A 6,000-nucleotide genomic window follows, 5' to 3' on the forward strand; every position below is an offset into this window, starting at 1 on the left:
GAACACCGAGTTCTTCACCTACAGAATTTTGAAAGCCTGGATCTGCCAATACTCTCAGAAATATTTTTATCTTAGTTTGAGGTGATAATGCAGCTCCTCGTCTTTCACCAGTACTATTTAAGAAGTAATTTGCTAACCAGTCAACATTTTCACGGTGTAATCGATATAACTTTCTAAAATCATCGTCTCTGCAATTTTTACGTACACCGTATATTTTAGATTTACGCACAGTGATATATTCAGCCATGTTAACCGATACCGACACACTAAACTTTGTAGTTTAGTGTGTCAATTTTTTTTATCAAATTTTTTTAAGCAATTGCTTCACTACAAAAAGCAATTCCTTATTTTATTCACTAGGCTAATTGATAATAGGTACTTTATGTAATAATAAAAATAATAATAATAATAATAATAATAATAATAATAATAATAATAATAATAATAATAATAATAATAATAATAATAATAATGATGAAACCGAACAAACTTCCAACGTCCCTCACTCAGGGATCAACTTTTCTGCTATCAAAAGATCCACAGAACACACAAGATCCAGCGAAATATCGGCCAATAACATGTTTACCAACACTGTATAAGCTGATAACCGCGTGTCTTACAGAGCGCATATACCAACATTGCGAGGACAACAACATTATTGCTGTTCAACAGAAGGGATGTGCTAGGGGAGACATGGGCTCTAAGGAGCAATTGACCATCGACTCCGTAATTTGCAACCAGGCCTATAGTAATAAGAGAAATCTCTACACCGCCTATGTCGATTACAAGAAGGCCTTCGATTCTATCCCACATGAATGGCTTATTGATGTCCTTAGGATATATAAAATAGATGAACGCATTGTGACTCTACTGGAGAGCACAATGGCGATATGGAGAACAACTATGCATCTACAACTTCCTACTGGAGAGAGTATTGAGACAAACACAATACTGATCCGTAAGGGTATATTCCAGGGCGACTCTCTGAGTCCACTTTGGTTCTGTCTATCCATGAATCCTCTATCATCTCGACTCAATTCCACCTCTTACGGCTTTGCTATTAAGAAGAATAGTGGGGAAATCGCAAGAGTCAATCATTTGCTCTATATGGACGATCTAAAACTAATTTGTGCTACTAGTAATCAACTGGATCAGATGCTGAACATCGTGGAGGAATTCTCTGCTGATATCGGAATGAGGTTTGGGCTGGATAAGTGTCGTATTAACAACATTGTACGAGGAAAGATGCAGCCGGGATCCTTTGAGATGCAGAATGGCCCAAACTATAGATGCCATGGAAGAGGGTGATACATACAAATACCTGGGAATGGTGCAGGCAGCGCGAATAGACCACCGAACAATGAAAGATAAACTCACTGCTGAGTTCACAACAAGAGTAAAGCACATAGTGAAAACGAACCTCAACAGTAAGAATCTATTTAAGGCGTTGAATACGTATGCCTGTACAGCACTAACATATTCCTTTGGAATTGTGGGATGGAGCAAGACGGACATCCAGAACTTGCAACGGAAGGCACGAACATTATTGAATAAGGCTCAAAAACACCACCTTCGAAGTGCCACAGAAAGAACTACGCTACCAAGACATCAGGGAGGTAGAGGATTGGCAGACATTGGCAAACAGTTAGACCGACAAATTTCAGTTCTGAGAAATTTCTTTCATGAAAAGGCTAGATCGTCCGCTCTGCACCGTGCTATATGCGAGGTCGATAACTCTACACCTCTGAAAGTGAAGAATCGCGAAATCGAAAGACACTACGTCACTGATGAAGAAAAACATCGATCATGGGCACAAAAACCACTGCACGGGAGACACGCCAACGAGGTTAGCCAGGGACATGTCGACACCAACGCGTCGAACTACTGGTTAACTTCAGGACAACTGTTTCCCGAAACGGAAGGTTTCCTCTTGGCCATACAAGACCAAGTTATTCCAACTAGAAACTACTTGAAGTGCATTATCTCGGATCCTTCAGTACAGAGTGACAAATGTCGATATGGATGCCAAGTGACAGAATCCATCCAACACATAACGGGAGGATGTCAAACGTTTGCCCAAACTGAGTATAAGGCACGTCATGACTGCGTGGGAAAAATACTGCACCAAGAACTTGCAGTTAAACTGAACCTCTTAAGGACGGACAAAGTTCCATATTACAATTATACTCCAGAGCCAGTTCTTGAAAATGGCGAGTATAAATTGTACTGGGACCGAACTGTTCTCACCGACCAAAGAACTGTCAACAATAGACCAGATCTTGTCCTGGTGGATAAGCTACTAAGGAGAACCACGCTGATTGACGTTACTATACCTAATAACAATAACCTCCAAGGAAAATACAACGAAAAGATCATCAAATATCGAGATCAGACGGCAATGGGAGATGGAGCATGTTCAAACAATTCCGATAATAATCTCGTCAACTGGACTTATACCAAAAACCCTTGTAGAGAACCTCAAACAACTGGGACTAAGTGAGCACCACTACAAAAACATGCAAAAAGCGGTGCTACTGGGGACAGCACGGGTCGTCAGAAAGTTTATGGGTACAGAAGACCGAACACTATCCAGGGCCCGACAACCTGGAAAGGGTCCCCTCAGAGCTTAATCCTTTTGATATCTTAGATATCTGGGATAAGTGAATGTTCCCCGTAAAACGGGAGTGTGATGAAAAATAATAATTAATTATAATAATAATAATAATAATAATAATAATAATAATAGACCAGAAAAGTAAAAAAAAGAGTAGAGGAAATAATTCGTCAGACCCAACAACATACACAGCAGCACCCAGAAAACTGTACTCCGGAACAATGCCTAGACACCGATACATCCAGTAAATAAATAAATAAATAAATAAGTCTTTATTTCCAACGGTCATCCACTTACAGGAAGTGCAGAAAAAAAAATACAAATCAAAACGATAATAACAGAATAAAAATTAAATGCAAAAAAACAAAGTAGTAAAGTAAAACAGTTAAAACTAATTTAAAGAATAAACAAAAAGAAAAGAAAAATAAAAAAAAAGAACTCAACATACCCTTATGCCACACTTCTAAATAACAAACAGCATTCGACAGGTACTTACAGGTTGTAATACTAGGTTATTGATTGAGTAGCCTCAGCACAGAAGATAGCGTATCAACAAATAGATCTATGTTGTAGTTACAAAGCGTATTAAACAAATTACATATGTAAAAAATCGGAGCTCTCTTGAAAATATTATTTAATGCTCTGTTGCAATAAAAAGTGCGAGAATTTCTGGAGTTTATCCTTGGGACAATATACCAAATCTGATTTAGGAGTGAAATGCAGTCTATTTTGTTGTTTACTAGCTTATATAAGAAAGTTATAGCCGTTGTCACACGACGATCGAGTAAGGTTTTCATATTGAACCGTCCAAGCATGACATTTTGGCAAGTGCCTCTGGCTGGATAAACGCCATCTTCCCTATAGTGCAAATACTTTATAAACCTGCGTTGTATATATTCAACGTTTTTGATTTCAGTTTCATATATTGGATGCCATATAAGTGACGCATATTCGAGTCTTGAGCGTACAAAAGATTGATATAATAATAGTACCACGCTGGTATCGTTAAAATTACGACAATTTCTAATAATAAACCCCAAAGACCTGGATGATGATAGTACAATATTCTGAATGTGGCTTTTAAAGTCAAAATTTTGATCAAACGTTACACCCAAATCCTTGATTTCATGGCATCTTGTTAAAGGAAGATTCTGTATATGGTAATCATATTGTATAGAAGTTTTATTTCTACAATAGGAAACAAGAAAACATTTTGATACATTAAGAAAAAGTCTGTTATTCTGACACCAGCTATTAATACTATTTAATACTTCTTGAAGATGTTGGCAGTCGGCTAAACAGTTAATTTTAGTGTAAATTTTCAGATCGTCGGCAAAAAGCAATTTATAACAAGAGATGATTAATGCGAGATCGTTAATAAACAATATAAACAACTAAGGACCCAAATTTGCTCCCTGGGGAACTCCAGATTTCACTATATATTGAGAAGAACGAAAGCCGTCGATCTCGACAAACTGCCTACGCCCATTGAGATACGAGGAAAGAAAACTTAACAGACCTGTAGAACAGCCCAGATAATCCAGTTTTTTTAATAAAATTCTGAGATCTACCTGATCAAACGCCTTCTGAAAGTCCATGTAAAGGACATCTACCTGACCTCTAGCATTAAGCGCCTGACACACATATTCAGAAAGACAGCTCAGGTTTGTGACACATGATCTCTGCTCCACAAACCCGTGCTGATCGATAGAGATGAAAGATTTAACTTGATTGTACAGTTGTTTATGAATACAAATTTCAAAGAGCTTGGAAAAATTGCATAAAATAGATATAGGTCTATAATTTCGAAGCTCCGACTTATCGCCCTTTTTAAAGATTGGTATGACTCGCGCTATCTTCCAGCAAGAAGGAAATATACCTGTGCGTATGCAGAGGTTAAAAATGTAAGTCAATGGTTTCGCCAATGCCGCAATACAGTCTTTCACTATGAAGCTCGGAATAAAGTCTGTACCGCAAGTTGACTTGTTTTTAAGTTTTTTGGAGGCTTCAATAATATCAGACTCATTTAAATAATTTAAAGTTACATCACTTTGACAATGTTTTAGTGTAGATGAAGTAAAGTTGTTAGCGTCAGACTCAATGTAAACACTCTGAAAAAAATTGGCGAAAGCATCAACTATCGATTGTGGATTCGAAAACTCATCGGCACCATCCCTTATAATACCCGGTATTCTAGAATCGCCCTTCCTCATTTGAATGTACCTCCAAAACTCAGAACTATCCCTGCAAATATTCGTTTCTATATTACGTAAATAGTTATTATATGCGTTTGTTTTTAATGTTTTGAGAGTAGTTCGTATGTTTTTAAATTTATCATAATGGTAGATCGTATTATATCTTTTATAATTCTTGTGGGCTGATTCTTTACTTTTAATTAACTGTATGATCTCTGAGGTAAACCAGGGAGGATACCGACGCCTTCGATCCTTCCTCAAAGGTACAGTGTTCTGAAACATATTATTAAGAGAGTTATATAAATGGTCACAGGCTTCGTTGACACCCAAACACTTAAACAATGGTTCCCAATTTGCATGCAATATTGAATCGTATAACAAAGGAAAATTGGCCCTTCGAAAATTGAACGTCTTGGGTGCATTTCTGCATAGTTCAAATGATGGTGATTTTTCGATTTTTAAGTTATTAACATAGACGAGTAGCGGGGGGTGATATTGATCAACCCTCGAAATCGGCATGTCTGATTCTATGACCGTACAGTCAACATTCGAAATTACCAAATCCAGGGTTCGGTCAATAATATTTTTGACATTGTTTAATTGCTTTAGATCTAAAATATTTAGAAAATAATTAATAAGTGCACATTTATTATCAAGTTCACTAATACCAAAGAGAGGTACGTTGAAATCACCCAAGACAATCAACTTCTGGTTTAAAACTGCATCATGCAGGCATAATGCCTCAATAAAATTTTCCAGATAATCATAGGATAAAGACGGCATAAGATAAATTATAATTACACCAATACGAAAATGAGAGTTAATATTTAGTCTACACCCTACAATATCTATCAATGCAAAATGTTGATTTATATGGGAAAAGTCAATAGGCACAGCCCTGAGTTCCTCTTTGATGGCCAAGAGTACACCCCCGCCCCTTGCGACACTATGAGACTAGTAATAAAAGGAAACATGATAATTTGCTTTTTGAACGCTCAGAGAAGCAATTCTATCGAAAACTTAACGACACTTCTCCAATAAACACCGCCATTAGCATTTAAACCACTATAGAAAACATCGAGGAGTTCTGAGGCACTCAATTAACAATACCTAGTAAATGCAACCTGGACACTGAATGACTAACTGAAGAACGAGCAAAGGGCCAAGCATATAATCCAATGGCATTTTTAC

This window comes from Anthonomus grandis, chromosome 18 (assembly GCF_022605725.1).
Source record: "Anthonomus grandis grandis chromosome 18, icAntGran1.3, whole genome shotgun sequence".
Lineage (NCBI taxonomy): Eukaryota > Metazoa > Arthropoda > Insecta > Coleoptera > Curculionidae > Anthonomus > Anthonomus grandis.